This window comes from Tamandua tetradactyla, chromosome 17, assembly GCF_023851605.1.
Source record: "Tamandua tetradactyla isolate mTamTet1 chromosome 17, mTamTet1.pri, whole genome shotgun sequence".
NCBI classification, from domain to species: domain Eukaryota; kingdom Metazoa; phylum Chordata; class Mammalia; order Pilosa; family Myrmecophagidae; genus Tamandua; species Tamandua tetradactyla.
Window position 1 is genome coordinate 32,068,600 of NC_135343.1, and position 19,450 is coordinate 32,088,049.

The following is a 19,450-nucleotide window of genomic DNA, read 5'->3' on the forward strand; positions in this document are numbered from 1 at the left end:
TAGAATATAGGAGAGGATGGTGAGAGAGGTGCCAAAATGTACTTGGAGATATTAAATCACACTAAATGGGAAATTAATTAACAATTATCCTCACAGATAGAAAAAAAGGGCATGTTCCTGAAGTGTATAGCAAGAGACGGAAGGAAAAGAAAAGCAAAAATTAATTATTATTTTAACTTTTCAACCACTTATGTAAGCATCACACAACTTGGCAATAATGCCCCAACACCCTTTCTCACCCATAGCTAATGCTACAAAACATTTATATCAACATTATTTTATATCCCTTAACTGGACAAAGCCTCAGAATGTTTCTCATCATTGAATTCTGGGCAGCTACTACAAATTAATCAAAATTACTATACTTAAACACCACCCTTAATTTAGACAGAAAGGTGACTTGAAATCACACTTAAAATAAAGGTACACATCAGCCTTAATCATGAATTGTAATTTAATATTTAGGAAGAGATGATTGAAACAGCAGAGATACCATATACATCTATATGCACACACACAAACACACACACACACAATTTTACAGGTGATAACTGCATAGAACCAGAATGCTAAAAGTTAATTCAATCCAATGAATGAGATCTTGGGATAAATAAAGACTAAGTCCACCAAATAATGATCCTTGAAAGACAAATGGCCCTCACCCCCCACTCCCCACCCCAGCCATCATTTCCCAGCAACAATGTCATTAGGAAAAAATGCAGTTAAATTTCCAGGTGGCCTCAAGAAGCAGGCAGCTGGAGAAGGACCTAAAGCCAGAGAGAGAAAGGTGAATGGAGAAAATAAGTGGGAGAAAGCTTCAGTATTTGTTTGGAGAAGAGGAGACTGTGAGGGAACTTAATAATAGCTTTCAAGTGTCTGAAGAGTTATTCTACAGGGAATGCTGACCAGCTGTTCTCCATCTTTATTCAGGGCAGGACAAAAGGAGATGCACTAAACTGCAAGATGAAGGATTTAATTTAGACATAGAAAGAGTGGTTTGATAATAAGGGTTATTAGATGTTGGAATGGGTGTTGGAGACAACCTCTGGAAGGTTTGCAAACAGGAGGACTCATGGGCCTCCAGGCCAGGCTGAGGTGGCACTGCTTGAAGGTAGAAGTTGAGGCCCACTGGGCGCTCTGGTCCCTTCCAGCCCCAGCATCTAAGATTCCAGCCCGTCCACCCAGGTCTGCCAGGTCAGTGAGCGCCATTGGAAGGAACAAAGAGTAGGCAGCCTGCTTCCCAGCATGCAAACTTTCAACCATGTTTAACAAGGTGCCAGGAAAAACAAGCAGTCTGACCATGGATTCCCAAGCCTCCTGCCTTGTTAAATGCAGTTTATGGCTTACTCAAAAGTGCTCTGTCTTAATTTGCTTCTTTCCTATAAATGAAATTGTGTACGTTTAGTATTCCTAGGGGGCTGATACATTGGCCAAATTCATGCTGCTGTGGATTAAAAAACTGGGTTCCTTTTAGGGCAAGCACGGGAACCCAAATTGAGAGTTCTTAGAAGGGGAGAGTAAAAGGAGCCCCAGCCCTGGTAACCGACATGTGTTAGAATTACTGGCATGTGTCCAGTCCTTTGTTTTCTCTCTCCACCTCGGTTTCCCTTTCTGCCCCTCTTTGCAAAAGTTTATGTGTAGGATTAGAACAGTACTGACAATGAAAATTGCAAAACTGCATTAATTTTTACACTCTCTTTTCTCCATATTGGTGAGGTTTATAATATTTAAAGGTAAGAACTTAATAATATTCTGTTATTTCTTAATGTCATGCCTTGGACTTATTGATGTTTAATAAATGTTTGTTAAACCAATAACTCGGAGTTCTATTTTTCACTCCCGCACAACCCATATGAAAGGTTCCCTCATGGATTAGCACCTCAACAACAATTTTGCTATCCCCATAAAATGACTCAGCCATCCTCCCAGTATCAAGCTGTTTCCCTTTCCCAGTGAAGAACCAGATCCCTTTGAGGGCAGAGAGAACACCTCCCATATGCTGTGCAGAGTGGGGCATGCCCTTCACGCTCCTGGAACGCTAATGACCTTTGCAGTCAATTACGGGCTCCCCTTCTTCTCTATATCCCCCAAATTGGTTTACGTAATGCTTTGGACATAGGGCACCCTGCAAGATCCTGTTAAACAGTGTAAATAAAATGCACAGAGCACAAGGAATGAGGCATGGTGGTTAAAGCCTTGGGCTCTGGAACTGACCTGCATTGATTCAAATCCCAGTTTTGCCCTTTACTGATTGTGTGACCTTGTGCAAAATAGCTTTAGCATCTTTGTGCCTCAGATTACTCATCTATTAAATGGGGATTATTATAAAGTGCCTACCTCAGCATTATTATGAGGATTAATTATGTTCCTATCTATGAAACTTTTGGAACAGTGTCAAACAGGCATTAAGCATCCAGTAAGTTTTTATCACATAAATAAAAAGATATACTTTCTCGTATTGTACCCCAGGTCTACTTGCTGGTTCAAGTGTTTGGCAGCTCTGCTTGATGTCACCTGTCTGTTCTGTCCCCAACCACGAGAAAGGAAGTGACATGGTGATAGTAAGCCCCAAGAATAAATAAGATGATGCTTCAGAAGCTCATATTGGAAGCAAGGACAGATAGGGGAAATATGGCTTTTTTGAGCAAAATTATAAAGTTACACCAAAGTGGTCATCCTTGTCATTACTAAATGAGTACAGACTCACTTGAAATTAGAGCCTGCATCTTCCATTTCCCCAGTGAAAGGGAAATACTGCTGTTGTTGATCAGCACTGAGCTCCCTGGGGCACCTAAGTGGCACATGCAAAAGTAACATCCACAACAAGTCCAGTATGAGTTCCCAGACCTGGTTTGAGTATTCATTGCTGGGACAACAAATGCATGACAGATACACTTTCAGTCACTCTTCCTCTGCAGAAGTGATCTTCTTCCTCATTGAGCTTCAACCCTCCCCTTTTGCAACCCAATGCTGCAGGCAGTGCCTCCACATCAATTGGAATGGGAACAGAGAGGGAATAAAGCAAAGCCATTTTACAGCTTTGCTGCTACGCCCATGAAACCAAATTGAGCAATTCTCAGACACCAAATCCAGATAGATCCATTTCCAAGGAATAGATTATTCCAGGTGATTCTCCAGGGCAGGATTTTCTACCCAATTCTAAATTGTTGCCTGCCTACTACAGAATATTTCTGTTGAGAAAAAAACACATGCATTTTAAGATACTATGCCCAAATGTATTCATTCAATATATATTTTATTCCTACTATGTATTAGGCATGGTGTTAGGTTTTTCTGGGGCTTTCAGAAGTATAACACACAGTTCCTGACATCAAGAAATGCACAAGCAAGTTAGGAAAGCAATATTTATACAAACAAAATTAAGAAAATAATCCAAAATAGTAAGAACTAAAATAATGTTAAATTTTGTTGTTCAGGCAAGAAGAAACTTTCAGGAAACGGAGTTTTACATAGGCCAGAATAATAAAAGAGAAATGATGGTTGCCAGGCATGAAGTGGTCCTTACATAATGGTGAATGTGTGGATCAGAAAAGGGGAAAAACATAAGCAAAATGATCAGAGATGGTAGTGATAATAGCGTACATGAGACAGATCTGATCAATTCTACCTGTGACCAATCAATTCTGAGGTCTTACTACTACAAAACCCTTGACAACCTGTAAACCTCTGAAAACTTAGAAGTTCCAAGAGAATGCACATGCTATCAGAAGGGTAAATGTCTTCAAGGTTACAGAAAACATCTACTGACCACGAGCATCCATGCCAAAGGCTTCTCAGGAATGGCAGTGCAAAATAGAGTCAACCAACAATGAGACTTATTTGTACAAATCCTCTAGACTTTATTTTAAAGTATTGCTTCAAGAGAAAAGGTTAAATGAGGTTTGAGTGCAGTGTAATAAACCTTCACTGTTCATAAAGCCCTGAGTGATAAATGTATGTATGGTTACTGTATAAAAATATTGGGGCCAAATGCCAAAGATCACTGAGGTTAAGATTTTTTTTTTTAACATGGATAGGTGAAGGACCCCAAATTGTCAAATCTCAAGAAAACTGCAGCTTGTCAGTCAAAGGCACAATCTGCTCCAGCTCACCAGAGAAGCCCATTCCCAAACTCCACTCAGCCAGATGTTATAAACGTTCTTTTTTGTGATATACAGCACATTATGGCATGTAATTTGTTTGGTTCCAAGAGACCAAGACAAGGGTTTGGAAGGTTCACTGCATTGTAAAAGAGATATGCCTGACTGCAGGTTTTCACATTTGTAAATAAAAAATACCCTATATCTCAATAGGAGGACATCCAAGAGAGAGGCATGAGTTGGTATCAATGAACTAGGTAAAAAGGGAAAATTGCAATGCCTGCTGAATAATGCTATGAATGCTGAATAAACCAGCATTCATAAATAAAACAAGGAGGAATTGGGACAAAATCCTACAAGGAAAGGAAAGTCACTGCTTATATGTAACTTTGGCCTATGGTGTAATTTGTGCCATATGTTTTTAAGCAGTAAAACATGGACTCATGCTGCAGTGAGGGAGTTGGATAAAAGTGTCATGGGACTCATCACTTCTGCACAATGGAGAACCTATTTTTACTTCAGGTCCAACCAAGGATTTGCTGTTCTGGGTAAAAAGCTCGAGTCATGTAAATCCTCTTCTTCTTTGTACCACAGGGTCAGACGGTAGACTGATGAGAGTAACCAAAAGCTATAGATAGAAGGGAAAAGGGAAACAAAGTAACTCCAAGTAATTGCATGATTTTGAAGAAGATATTCAATAAAAGCAAAGACCTCTTTAAAAATCACCTGAAATAGACTTTCATTTGAAATCCAATCTAAATTTCAATCCATTGCTGTTTCAGAAACTAAGAATTCCTTGTGGCTAACCTTAATGGTCTTACCAAGTAGAAGTGGAAAATCAACTTCCATTTTTGAGTCATTATTACAGATTGGAAATTGGGTCAAGCAATTCACAAATGTCATTGTCATTTACTCCTAATAACAGCCTTCTGAGTATCTTACCTCATTCCTCAACTGGGAAAACAGGCTCAGAGATATTAATATCTTACTCAAGTTTAGAAGTTAGAAGGATCCAAATTGAGAATCTGGGGAAAGTCATCTGATTCCAAAGCCCATGCTCTTATTCAGACATTCTATCACTCTATAACTGCAGCATAGCTGTTATATATATATAACTGTTACCATAACTAATCCCATCAGCCTGGCATAGAACACAAAACATCAGGAGAACCTAAGTGATAAAAAAGAAGAAGAAATTGGAATCATAGTGAAAAAGAGACAACTCCCTTAGCTTCAGCTGGCTACAGTTTTCATTAAATCCTTGCAGATGGATTTGGAAATAAGTATAACCCTGTATATTGTTTATGGTTTGCTGTATAGATAGATTTATTCTTACATTTACTACATAATAAACCAAATATAGTTCAGAGTTTCCACATTCATTTCCAGCTTTTCCTTTTATTGTCATTATAAAGTTTCCCAAATATCTTAGCATTTGTCATAGAGACATGTCTATAAAAAGACTCGAACTGACTACTTAAAATCAAGATGCAAGGGCCATGAGATGGCCAGGGAACTAGCATACTTCATAGAAAGAGAACATAACCTTGATTAATCTTATTTCTGTCTGAATGAGGTTGAGCACAAAATAGGATTAAGTTTTGCTTAGCCACTGCAAGTTCATAAAGAAATTCTCCTATGTTATCTTTGAAAAGTCTGACCTTTTACATTTATATTTATAGTACACCTGGAATTTATTGTTTGTATATAATATGCTATAGGAGTCAAGAATCATTATTTTTTCCTTATAGATATCTAAGTTATTAACACTATTTATTAAAAAGAAAAGTCTTTACCAACCATATTGCAGTGGTAGACTTGTTTTATAATAAGTATAAAAATAAGCACAGTAATTCTTAATATCTAGCAGTACAAGTTTCCCAAAGATGTCTTCATAACTCTTTTGGCTATTCTTTCCATGTATATTTCCTTATAAACAATAGGATCAAACATTAGCTTTTCAATGTCCATGAAAAAATACACTGAGATTTTTATTGGCATGGCACTGAATCCATTAGTTAATTTGGAAAGAATTGACATCTTACAATACTGAGTTTGCCAATCCAAGAACACGATAGATTTTATTTAATTTCTCAATAATACTTTAGAGTATTCTTCATAGAAGACTTGCACTTATTTAATCAGATTTATTTCTAAGTAACTGATTATTTGATGCCATCTTAAATGGAGTTATCCTTTAAATTTTCATTTCTTATAGATTGTTGACATTTTCTTGAAATTTAACAATTTAGGCTCCTTCATCTATCCAAGCAATAAATCCATAACCAGAGAGATCGTTCTCATCTGACCCCAATATGTTTCTATATAATTATAAATATATTTAGAATTTAGAAATTTATGAACTGTGAAGATTTATTACACTTGCATGTAAAACTCAGTTAATTTTTGCTACATTAGTTATAATTATTAGTTTTATTTACTTAATTATTAATTAATAATTAATTCTAATTCATTGTCTTTAATTCTTTTGGATTTTCTACATGCAAAATCATGTCATGTTAATAATGGAAGTCTTACCTCTCCCTTTTTAACTATTACACCTTTTCTTTCTTTCTCTTGCCTTATTGCACTGGCTGGGATTGCTAGGAAAATGTTCAATAGAATTGGTGAGAATAGTCCTCTTTATGTCATTCTTGATTTCAGAAGGAAATTGTCTAATATTTCACCGTTAAGTACCAAGATTGTTGAAGATGTTTTGTAGGTATTCTATGAGATTAAGGGTATTTGTTCTATTTCATGAAAGGCTATTAGATTTTTTCCAATGTGATCTCTTCATTTATTAAAATGACCATATGTTTTTTTCTCATTTATCCTCTTAAGACAATCAATTACACTGATTGATTTTCAAATGTTAAACTAAACATTGTTTTCTTGAAATAAACCCAAATAAGTCATGACATATTTTCCTTTTTATATATTATTCAATTCAATTTGCTAATATTATGCTTAGGAATCTTGCATCAATGTCCAAGAGATAACCTGGCATATTACTTCATTATTAAGTTTATGCTGGCCTCATAGAATGAATTGGGAAATAACCCTATTTTTTTTTCTATTCTTCCAAATAATTCATGCAAGATTGATTTTATTTCTTCTTTAAATGTTTGGTAGACTTCACTCAGAAGCCATTTGAACCCAGATCTTTTTTGGAACTGTTTTTAATAACAGATTCAATTTTGGTAATTGATTTAGTATCTCCAGATTTTTTATTTCTTCTTGTGTCAGTTTTGGTAATTTGCATTTTCAAGAAATGTGCTCATTTTATCCAAATTTTAAACTTTATTGGCAGAAAGCTCCTCTCCCCTCAGGTGACCTAACCAACACAAAACTTGCAGCCTGAAGTAAAGTAGCCCCAGAAATTGCAACTTAAAATGAGCTGCCTTAACTGAGTTGCAGACCAATGACCAAGATGAATATTTAATGTGTTTTTGTGGTCACTTGTTATGCAGTAAATAACCAATGAATAGTATAGATTCCAGCTAATTAATTCTCTCTTCTGATTTATCTAATCTTTTTGTTAATGTTAACTATTCATTATTTAAATTTAGAAATGGAATTGGTCAGTTCTTAAATTTTTATTTAGTATTTTCTAATACATTCCAATTTTCCCATGAAAGTCTCCATCATATCATCTATTTTATTGAATATATTAACAATAGATTTTTAAAATATCCATGCCTGATAATTATAATACCTAGATTACCTACAAATCTACCTCTAATAATCTATTTTTTACCTAATTTTTTAAAACATTTTAATTGTGAAATATAACATATATACAAATAGCAATAAATTTCAAAGTACATTGTAGCAAGTAGTTATAGAACAGATTTCAGAGTATGATATGGGTTACTGTTCCACAATTTTAGGTTTTTTCTTCTAGGTGCCCCACGCCACTGGAAACTAAAAGAAATATCAATATAATGATATTAAATAGACTTTAATAGAACCTCAGAGCCCTAGGTGTTCTTTAGGGTTGACAGGAATGGTTTTGGCTGGGGTTTGGCAAACCACAATAAATAGCAATATCTAACTGAATATGTGTAAGAGTAACACCCAGAATAGCCTCTCAACTCTATTTGAACTCTCTCAGCCACTGATAGTTTATTGTGTTACATTTCTTTTCCCCTTTCTGGTCAGGAAAGCATTGTTGATCCCATGGTACCAAAGCCAGGTTCTTCCCTGGGTTTCATATCCCATGTTGCCAGAGAGCATTTCATCCCTTGATGTCATGTCCCATGTAGCGGATGGGTAATAATTTTACTTGCAGAGTTGGGCTTAGAGAGAGAGTCTATATATGAGCAACAAGAGGTTTTATTGGAAGTAACTCTTAGGCATAACTATAGGCAGGCTTAGAGTCTCCACTACATACATAAGCTTCACAAAAGCAAGCGTCAAGATCAAGGGCTTGGCCTATCAACTTGAGAGTCCCTAAAATTTGATACAGTATCAGGCGTTTTCCCACTGGTAAAGTGCTTGTACCACTTTACATTCTCATCCACAGTGTAGAAAAGTTCCAGTTCCTTCACATCCTGAACAATTTGGTTATGTTCGCTCATTTTAATTTTAGCCATTCTAAATGATATGCAGTGGTATTTTAATTGTGGTTTTAGTTTGTATTTCAATACTACTGATTCTGAGTATTCACGTATCTTCATAAGTGAAGCGTCTGCTCAAACCTCTGGCTGATTTTTTACTTGGTTATTTGTTTTCTTATTATTGAGTTTTAAAAGTTCTTTGTATATCCTAGATACAAGTTTTTGCCAACCATATGATTTGCAAATGGTAGTCTGCGCCTTGTCTTTTCATTCTAATAACACTGTCTCCCAAAGAACAGAACAGTTTGTTTGTTTAGTTTTGACAAAATCCAGTATCATTTTGTTCTTTTATGGGTCATGCTTTTGGTGTTGTATCTAAGGAATCCTTTTATAACCCAAGGTCACTAAAATTTTCTTTTACATTTTCTTCTAGAGTTTTTACAGTTTTAAGTTTTACATTATACTCTATTCAGAATTAATATTTGGATACAGTGTAGAGATGTACCAAAGTTTTTTCCCCCACATGGATGTTACAGCACCTTGAAAGTATCATTTCTCCACAAACTTGCCTTTGCATCTCTGTCAAAATTAGGTTCCCATATATATATGTAGGTCTATCTCTTGCCCCTCTTCTGTTCCCCATTGTCTTTCTCTACACCAGGGTCAGCAAAAGATGACCCAGAGGTCTATTGTTGATAAGGTAAGAATGGTTTACTTTCTTAAATGGATGAAGAAAAGCAAAAGAACAATAACTTTTCATAGCATGTAAAATTTGCATAAATGCGAATCTGTTTTTATAAATAAAGTTTTCTTTATGCATTGTGTATGGCTGCTTTCACACTATCATAGCAGAGTTGAGTAGTTGCAACAGAAAATGCACAGCCAGTTAAACATAAAACATTCACTAACGACCTTTCCAGAAAGTTTACCAATCCATACTTTATATCAATATCACAGTCTTAATTTCTATATCTTTATAATGTCTTGAAATCAGATATGTTAATTCTCTAACTTTGTTCTTCTTTTTGTAGTTGTTTTGGCTCTTCTGTAAACTGTGAATTTCCATATTAATTGTAGAATCAGCTTTCCAATTTCTACCAAAAAAGGGAGGGTCTACATGATTTTAATTGGAATTAAATTGAATGTACAGATCAGTTTGGGGAGAATGAGTAGCTAAGTAATATTAAATCTTCTGACTCTTGGCTAGAGAACATCTCCCCTTTATTAGATCCTCAGTTCTTTCTTTCAGAGATATTGTGTTGTTTTCAGTGTACAGGTGATTGTTGGCAGGAGTGCCCTTATTTTTTCCTATTCTTCTGAAATTCATGAAAACCGGCAGCAGATTTCCTCTGACTTTAGGTCCTACATGTATCTCCCTCTCTCTGAAAAAAAAATGTAACAAAGGCTATGGATTCATTCACATAAACTTGTTTGCAAAGTTCAGTTTTTTATTTTCCTTTGAATCTAACCCCACCATAGCAAACATACACAAGAATCTTAAACTTCCTAATATTAGATAGGAAATTTCAAGATATAAAATATACATATTCTGTTTAAAATGCAGTCTTCGTAATGTGCCAAATTATTTGGGGGGGGATGGCAAATTAAAAACATCCTCAATGTACTTCCTAGCCTATCACTGAGGAAATACCTTTCATGCATAATGAAGACATGTCACCAGCCAATCAGAATAAAGTTGTTATGCCTCATATCAGTAAATTTTTATTATAATGGCATTAATTTCCTTTAAAGTGGGTTGTTTTCATGATACAGATTTTTATCCCTATATGGGCATTCACCATACACATTCTGTTTCACCTCTGCTGGTGAGCAGGCATTGAGGTCCTGGAGATGCCTTGACATTTCTTGATACTCTGTGAAATCCTCTAAATCGCTTCCAAAATTCAGTGCTCATGGACTTACTGCTTCTAAACAAAGGCAGCCTTGGAAGGAAAGGGCCTCTTCCTTTGTGTGGACCATGGACCAGCCTCTTCAGGGTTTGGTTGTCTTGTAGCAAGAGTGTGATGACTAAACTTGTCTGGAGAAATTCCAAGATTTTCTCTTTTGCCACAAAGGTGATCCTTATTGAAGGAAATTTTCTTTGATGTCCAGCTCAAATTTTCCCCTCGCTAAGTTTTGCTCATTCATAATCCAATCTCCTACAACAATTCCACTTTCTTATTGTGGGTTTTCAACCTTTCAAACCTTCTCAAAGACTCTAAATTCCCCTTGGCAGTGGCTGGATCAAGTTATGTTTTTCTCTTCAGATTAGTAATAAAAGAGTTGATAATAAGTGTTTTACAATCATCAAAAAATTCCTTTTAAAACAACTTCCTGGTGTCTCAAAGGTGTAACTTTCACCTCAGACTTTAGTTTGTGGACTCTAGGTTCTTGAATTTTTAAGGAGGTAAGAGTCATCTGAAATAAAAAGTCTTGAAAATTGACCTAAATGCTTATTGCGATTTTCAAAAATAGTAAAGTAATATGAAAAAAAAAAAAAAAACAGAAACAGGCTAATCTATTGTTAACCTGTCTTTGCTATAGACACTCCCTCTCCTTAAAGTGCAGCTGTCATCCATGAGCAGAACTATCAAAACCAGACTGGAATAAAGGAGAGTGAATGGCTGCATTCTTATCCTTCTACTTGGTATCTTAGGTGATATTAATTGACCAATTTGGTAACTATTGGTCTCCTATAATCTTCATAGATTTCTTATCAGGAATAGAAGACTAAGTTAATAAAAAGAACATTCTTCCTGTATGGTAATATATAAATACCTCAGCACAATGAGGAAATCTGCAACTTGCCTTTGGCCTCACCTCCTCCAATCCACTCCATTCTTCCCGCATCTGGACTTGATTGCAATCTGCCCACTTCTCGCCATCCCTTTGCCACACCTTAGTCCAAGCCACTGTTAGGACTCACATCTCTCCCCAGCACTACTGCAGAATCCTTCTCATCATTAAGTCACTGCTTAAAATCTTTGAAAATCCTTTCTACACTTGCATAAATTTCCACATCGAAAGCCCTACCTTCCCAAGGTAGAATCCAAAAAACGTGCTGTTCTAGAATCCCTAGGTGTGTAATTTGAGTTCTACCCATCAAAACACATTCGATATGGTTTGGGTGGTGAGCAATATGAGAAAGAGCTTCACATAGGGACTGATCCCCTACCAAGCATAACACTGGCAGTGCCTGGGTCTCTGAGAACAAATGTGGCAGCACTTTCAGCATTTAGAGCCAAGCATTGTCTGTGTCAAGGGGCAAAGGAGTTTTCACTAGAGCAGTTTCCACAGTGTTAGTTGGATTCTGATGGCTCTGGAGCCTGGCTCCTTAGCCTGCCCAAATGTTCTGTGAGCAGTACCCCTGAGACCTGGGCAAACAAGACCCTTGTCCAGATCCTGAGTCTCAGGGAACCCCATATTTTGGAGAACCCTGCCTATCATAGGCACACACACAAAATTAAGATAAAAACAAAACACGCAAACAAAACCAAACAATGAGTGACCTGTATGAGCAAGTACATGCTAACTTACTTTCATGTGATATGAGGATGTCTGAATATACCTCTTTAAGCCAGCCAATTGACCTAGATTAGCTGAGATAGTTTCCTAAATCAATAGCCCCAGATCCCTAAATGGCGAAAAAAAAAAAATCTGCATTCATCCAATATGTTCGGCTTTTCCCACATTGTCATCTAATCACTTAAGGGTTCATAAATTTATCACTTATTATTATTAAATGTCATACATCCCTTGAGACAAAATATTTGCCTGGTTCCCATATACCTTAGTGCCATCTTAATCTTTTCTATCTGGCCTAGCAAAAGTAGAATTTGCTGTTGGCACAAATAGAATAAAATCCTACACTAGAATAAAATCCAAACTCCCTACTGTGGCACTCAAAGTCCACAGAATCAGGACCACGGCTAAGTCTCTAGAGTCCTCTCATCTTATACATCCATTCATTAATTTCTTTAACAAGAACATGTTACATGCCTACCACGTGCCAAATAATAATCTAAAGGTTTGGACTACCATGGTGAACAAAACAGAAAATATTTCTACTTTCATAAACTTTACATTTAAGTGGGTGTGCTGGTTTGAAATGATGTACGTACCCTAGAAAAGCCATGTTTTAATCCTAATCTCATTTTATAGGCAGACGTTTCTTCTAATCCTTATTCAGTATTGTAAGTTTGAAACTGTAATCAGATCATTTCCCTGGAGATGTGATTTAATCAAGAGTGGTTGTTAAGCTGGATTAGGTAAAGGCATGTCTCCACCCATTTGGGTGAGTCTTGATAAGTTTCTGAAGTCCTATAAAAGAAGAAACATTTTGGAGAATGAGAGATTCAGAGAGAGCAGAGTAGATGACACAGGCACAAGAAGCAGAGTCCACCAGCCAGCAATCTTTGGAGATGAAGAAGGAAAACATCTCTGGGGAGCTTCATGAAACAGGAAGCCAGGAGAAGAGGCTATCAGATGACGCTGTGTTCACCATGTGCCCTTCCAGATGAGAGAGGAGCCCTGACGTGTTCACCATGTACCTTCCCCAATGAGAGAGAAACTCTGACTGTGTTCACCTTGTGCCTTCTCACTTGAGAGAGAAACCCTGAACTTCATCAGCCTTCTTGAATCAAGGTATCTTTCCCTGGATGCCTTAGATCGGACATTTCTACAGACTTGTTTTAATTGGGGCATTTTCTCAGCCTTAAAACTGTAAACTTGCAACTTATTAAATTCCCCTTTTTAAAAAGCCATTCTATTTCTAGTATGTTGCATTCCAGCAGCTAGCAAACTAGAACAGTGGGAAAGACAGAATGTTAATAAATGAAGAATGGAGTAAAGGAATAAAATAATCTCAGACAGAGTTAACTGTGATAAGAAAAAAAAGTAAGTCAGGATGTGTGTCAGAGTGGTGGATACTTTAGGCAGGATGGTAAAACTTCTGAGAGAACGCCATTTAGTAGGGAAATGAATAATGGGCAAGAACTAGTCAGGTAAAGAGCTTGAGGAAGAGTATTCTAGGCAGAGGGAACAGAATATTCCAAGGCCCAGAGGCAAGAGCAAGTTGTCTTGTCCAAAGAATGGGAAGGTGACAGTGTTGCTGTGGTATAGGGGATAAAGGGAAGAGAGGTAGGACATCAGGTCAGAGAGGGAGCCAAGGGCTGTCCTTGTACATATTTGTTCCATAAACTAAATGGATCAATTGATGAGTGTATTAGAATAAAAGCCATCACTTAGAAGCAATTTCACTTTGTACTCTGGAAGGATGGTATCTCCAAATATCTGGAAAATTCTAGGATTCAAACAATGATGGTACATCCTTGATTTCATACTGTCTTCCCTTCTTCGTGCTGAAAGCTATTGTGCAGAGTTTTCTGAACATCTTTTCCTTCTCTCAGCTTGTTCTCATGAGGCAAATTTAGAACAAGGGTTTGTTGCTGCCACCAACTTCTTTTAGAGGAGCTCAGGTCTAAAAACTCACTCACTCCAGTTCCATTGTTCAGGAAAGTGAGAAGAGCAAACTCGGGATCCAACCATGAGACTTTGCTGGGGAAATGTGAGGGGGAGGCGGATACTGGAGGATGCTCAAAACTAGGGTATCGAGGTGCAAGAAGTGGGAGCATGAATAAAGAATTCTTATCCAATTCTTTCTCCATTCTTCCTCTTTCTTCATGTCCACATGAAAGAATTAAAGGGAAAAATCTTCAAAGGTAACTCTGTTTTACAGCAACTTCAAACACTCTATTCCTTTCTTTGTATTTAATTATCCATTCACATTTTTTTTTTAACAAATGTGAATTGAGCACATGCTATGTGCCTGGGATGGCATTAAACATAGGTACAGACTTGATTCCTCCCCTTGGGGTCTCTAAATGGAAGGAAAGATTGAACCAGTAAACACAGAAATATGCAATAACTAAGTGGGATAAAGTTATGAAGAAAGAAAAAGTTTAGGGATCACTTTGAAACTACATTGATTGCAGTGATGGTGAAGTGCAGAACTCTGCTCAGCATTCCAAGCAAGACCAGACTTCCGTTTCTACTTCTACTCTAACTATGTGACCTTGACAGCCCCCATTACTTCCGTATGCTTGAGGTGATTTTACCAATACCATTCTGAAAATCATTCCATTTCACTTCGGTGAGGTTTCCAAGAAGAGTTCTAAGGAGAAAGCAACTCCCCTGCCTCATCAGAAAATGTTCTCCCTGGAGGAACATATCTATTCCAGGTGACTGCATTTTCCCCAAGTGATTTAGTGGGCTCATCCAAACACATTGTCACTGGCCAAGTCTCATCCACACTCCTGCAGACATGTTAGTAATAGAAGTGGGATGAGAACAGATAATTAGAATAGTTTCTGGTTATTACAATGAGGATAAACTGAAAAATAGGTGGCTCTGACAAAGTACCAAAAATTTTTGCAGATCTATAAAGGAAAACTCTTTAAGGAGTCACTATTGATTTGAAATGATGGAGCCTCACCCAACACATTTTAAGTTGGTAAAAGGTGGATGGTCAATTAATATCAAGTGGTACAGGTTATTTAGGCCTCACTGCTTAGAGTCAATTGTTTTGACTTCTCCATTTTGAACCTGAGGTTGTTTTGATCTTCTCTCCCAATCTCCTACTTACTTTCTTCTCTGTTTTCCTTCTCTTTCAATTCCCCCTGTATTTATTCCTCTCCTCCCTCACTCCCTTTCTCTTTGTCTCTCTACCTTTTGTTACAATCCCCAGTTCACTTATGTCCTGAATCTCTCTCCTTCTTTTCCCATCAAACTGTTTCAAAAAATGCTCATATTTTTTTCATAGATTAGCTAGAAATAAATATAAAATGTCAATATTCATAATGAATATTACTAGGAAAAAACAGCATAAAATGCACACCTTTATCTTTTTTGAAACAAGACAAATTTTGATGGGAAAAAAAACAATCCTTCATGAAACTACAAAAAATACTACCTTAGCAGAAATAATGTTCATAAAAAGAAAATCCACAAAATTTTTCCACTAAAATCTATAAAAAGTTGCTATGGACACAAAACTTGTCAATAAATCAAATCTCCACTGTAAATTTTAAGTGGAAAATAATTTATTTTGATGAAAATAATTTTAATAACATTAACGTAAAAATGGAAAGTGTCGAAAATGGTTTAGCAGGGTCTTACAGAAAATCAAGAAATTAAATTTACTAAATTTAATTGTGCTCCCCCAAACTTTTTCTCAATAAAATCTAATCAATGCTGACAAATTTCTGATTTGAATACACTTACTCAAAATGGTGGGGTCTCAATTCCTTAAGATCAAAGTGGTTGAGTAAACATGCCAGGGTCAAATGGTCTAAGATTTCACTAGGCGAGGTTACTAGTTTAGTCCATAGTAGCAAGACTTCTAACCTTAAGATCTTAAAGAGATCCAAAACAGGGAAAAGGTTTTGATATCACGAAAACGTCAAATCCTGAGTCTTAGGGAAAACTTGGTTTTTCTTAAGTTGGAGACATAAGACTGGCTGTGGAAGCAACAAAATAATTCTGCCTGACGCTCTTCTTACTTGGGACTATTCCTGGTTCCCTGTCTTCTTCACCACTTTCTGCCCAACACCTGCACTGTCCCTGGCACATAGTAGGGGCTGGACAAATGTTAACTGAATGAACGGATTGTAAGCCTTCTGCTCAACATTATTTTAAAGGGTCCAGCCAGCCCACCTCTGAAAATAGATGAGAATATATGACCTGGGTTCAATTCTTGGTGTGTTTGCTTGCTAGGACTATGGCAAGTCATTTAGCCTCCATATAGCTCAGTTTCCTAAACTATAAAAGAGGGCAACGAGAGTAATGATGTTTAGGGCTAATTAAGAGGATTAAATTAGATAACCTACTTAAAGTCTCAGACACAGTGCCTGGCACTTTGTAAGAGTTCCCCAAATGTTAACTTTCAAGATTATTATCACTACCATCCTCTTAAATAAAACTGATATGAAAGTAAAATTAGCAGACTTTTGAAACACTCTGCATTTATGAGAAAGAGATAATACCACTACCTAAGGGAATATGACATCATTATTTACTGAGAGGCAAGTGTCAAAATCCTGAAAATATTAAGGGGTCAGGACAAACTCTGCCTAATCTCCTTGAACCTTTCAAAGCAGCCTCTACAGGAATGAACATTAATCACTAATTTTTAACAGTAACAAGTGCTATTATAATGATAATCATAAAGAACTATAAAATTCCGAAGTGCCTGTGAAACACCAGTATAACAGGATAGTTAATAGGCTTTAATGTGTCCTAATTATTTGAGACATTGTCATCATCTTCATGTGATTTAAGACACAGCGAGCAGAATACTCTTCTTAGGACCAAACGTTCTTGGTTCAAGTCCTGTAGTCTCAATTTACTAGTAGTAACTTAGGATGAATCGTGTAACTTCATTGAATGTTTGCGCTAACTGGCAAAATGAGTGAAGCAGTTCCTGCCTCATGAAACTCCTTGGGGGTTTATGAGGCTCAGATAAGTTGCATATAGTGGACTAGAGCTTGGAGGACCACATATGACATTTTAAAAGTGAGAAAAACGAGGTTCAATGAAGCAACATAACTTATTAAAGACCATGCATCTAGTTCTTGAGAGACCGGATCATATAAAAATACTTTCTAAACTTTGAAAATCTGTACAAATTAGGTTACTATATCAAGTAACTTTTAACTAAAGTAAGTCTTGAACAAACCCAAAGCATCTTTTCTGCTAACTTTTCAGAAAAATAAAGTTTTAGTTTTAAACATGATGTGTGTGGGTGAGTCACGGTGGCTCAATAGGCAGAGTTCTCACCTGCCATGCTGGAGACCCGGGTTCAATGCCCGGTGCCTGCCCATGCAAAAACAAAAACAAAAACATGATGTGTGTGATCATTCTTGCTTTGAAACCATGTTGATCAATGACAAATAGGTGTTCTTAATGGTACGTAAATATAATAATGCTAAAAAGCATGTGACTAGAGAACAAATAGCCACAGTGATGATAATTTAATAATGAGAATGGAAATAGTGCTGAAGACTAAGTAAAGCACTTAGCATACATTTTCTTGTTTAACTTCACAACACTCTGAGGCATCCTCATTTTATAGATGAGGACAGAGAGTTTCAGAGCGGTTCAGTAGCTTGACCAAGGAGAAACAGTTAAAAAGTGGCAAAGCCATTGGTTTAAACTCCTGGTTTGTTCTGATGTCATAGCTGCCCAATTTCTTTTACACTAGCCTGCCTTGTGGCACAGCGTGCAGACGTGATCATCTGAAGTCCTCCTTTACCTAACCATTGTCCCTGTAGGCACTTTTTCCACAAAATGTAGGCCATGCAAGGTTGTGAACACAGCTGTTGCATCTTGCTGTCATTCTTCTCTTCTCATTCTCTTCAATTCTGCAATTCAGCAAACCAGAATAATTTGCTGGACTCCGATTCAATGCAGAGGGTATGCTGTGGCTGACTGGCCAGAGCTACAGACGAGCTACAGACCAGCCTGCTTCTACAGCTCTCTGACCTTCCCTGGGGGTGCACAAAGATAGCCAAGGTAGAGGCGACTTGCTCATAAAAGCAAAATAGAGTGTGTATTGCATCCTGCCTCCTTGAAGCCACTTCCTGTCCTACAGCCTGGTGCCCTCTTGTATGTGTAAGGGCATCAAACTCCACTTTTGGGGTTCACCAGGCTTGTTTGGAATGTCAGCAGTGGGTTTGCCCACAGAGTTGTGGGTCTGTGATGATACCTTAGAGATTATGAATTCCTCGAAACAACATAAGTAGGTATGACCCCCCTCCCCAACCCTGGCTTAACAATATACTCATTGGGGGATTCTGATGCAAAGCCTCCCTTCTGAAAACCCCAAATGAACTCATTGGACTTTCTTGGCATCTATTACACAGCCCAGTCCATGGAGCAGTCATAAACATCTGTATTCCCCGGCTCTCTCTCCTTTTTATTGTACAGGTGTGCCTTTTTGGCACTGGACTATTAACCAGCCCCTAACAAAAGCTAGTTCTGTGGTAAAAAGAAAACAGGAAGACAATTAACAGGGGTCTCCATTTCTGTAGCCAAATTGCTGAATTGGAGAAGGTGGAAAAGGCCATCATTGGAGACTTGCCTACTGCAATATTTTAGTGTTTGACTGGCAGGGGGAAAAATTAAAGTTATGATAGTGCTTTGTTCCTTGCTTTTTCACACAGAGGCTGCTTTTCCAAGTAAAGAAAATGTTGACCAAAGAAAATAAAGGGAAAGATTGCTTCATTCTTTACCAATGCAAAATGTGTAGCATTGTTCTAATTGAAGCAATATGCTTCCAAGGGTGGAGTGGTACAGTAATAAAACAACCTATTTTTGTGACTTACCTTTGGGCCTTCTCACATAACCTAGGTGGACAGTTGCAACACAGCAAAGAATACTATAGCTTCATTGTTATGCTCCCTATTATACTCTCACTTTAATCAACACAATGCTTCTGTGTCTTTCAGGCCACAGTGTAATTATTGTTCCATGAACATAAAGGTTGGTAAAGAGAAGAAAACTATGGCTGGGAAATGTAAGTTTGCATATGGACAGAATATAGGTAAGGACTTGAAACTTTATTCCAGAAAATGGAGAAATGGGAGAAAAATGTTTCAGTCTTTGGATTTTATTCAGTTAGATGCGTAATTGGAGACTCGGGGGCATAAAGTAAACCAATTGACCAGTTGCCCTGTGGTGTAGGGAGGGGAGATAAGTTCACAGCTTTGGTTCTTACTGTTTGATCCCAAATTT

General features: G+C 37.2%; 1 protein-coding gene across 7 annotated transcripts in view; it reads right to left on the minus strand.

The window, feature by feature from the left end:
• The window catches only part of LOC143661546 (uncharacterized), a 57,364-nt gene that overhangs the window by 12,439 nt on the left and 25,475 nt on the right, over positions 1-19,450 (minus strand). The window contains exons 3-4 of one of the 7 annotated variants that reach the window (XR_013164678.1): positions 17,970-18,078; positions 3,967-4,728 (exon numbers count right to left, since the gene is read on the minus strand). The exons of 3 other annotated variants lie outside the window; for them this stretch is intronic. The gene's annotated coding sequence lies outside the window, so the exon portion shown is untranslated. Of the gene's footprint in view, positions 1-3,966; positions 4,729-9,749; positions 10,042-17,677; positions 18,079-19,450 lie in introns of those variants that run through there. 3 more of the 7 variants (XR_013164680.1, XR_013164679.1, XR_013164677.1) reach the window with 3 other exon arrangements.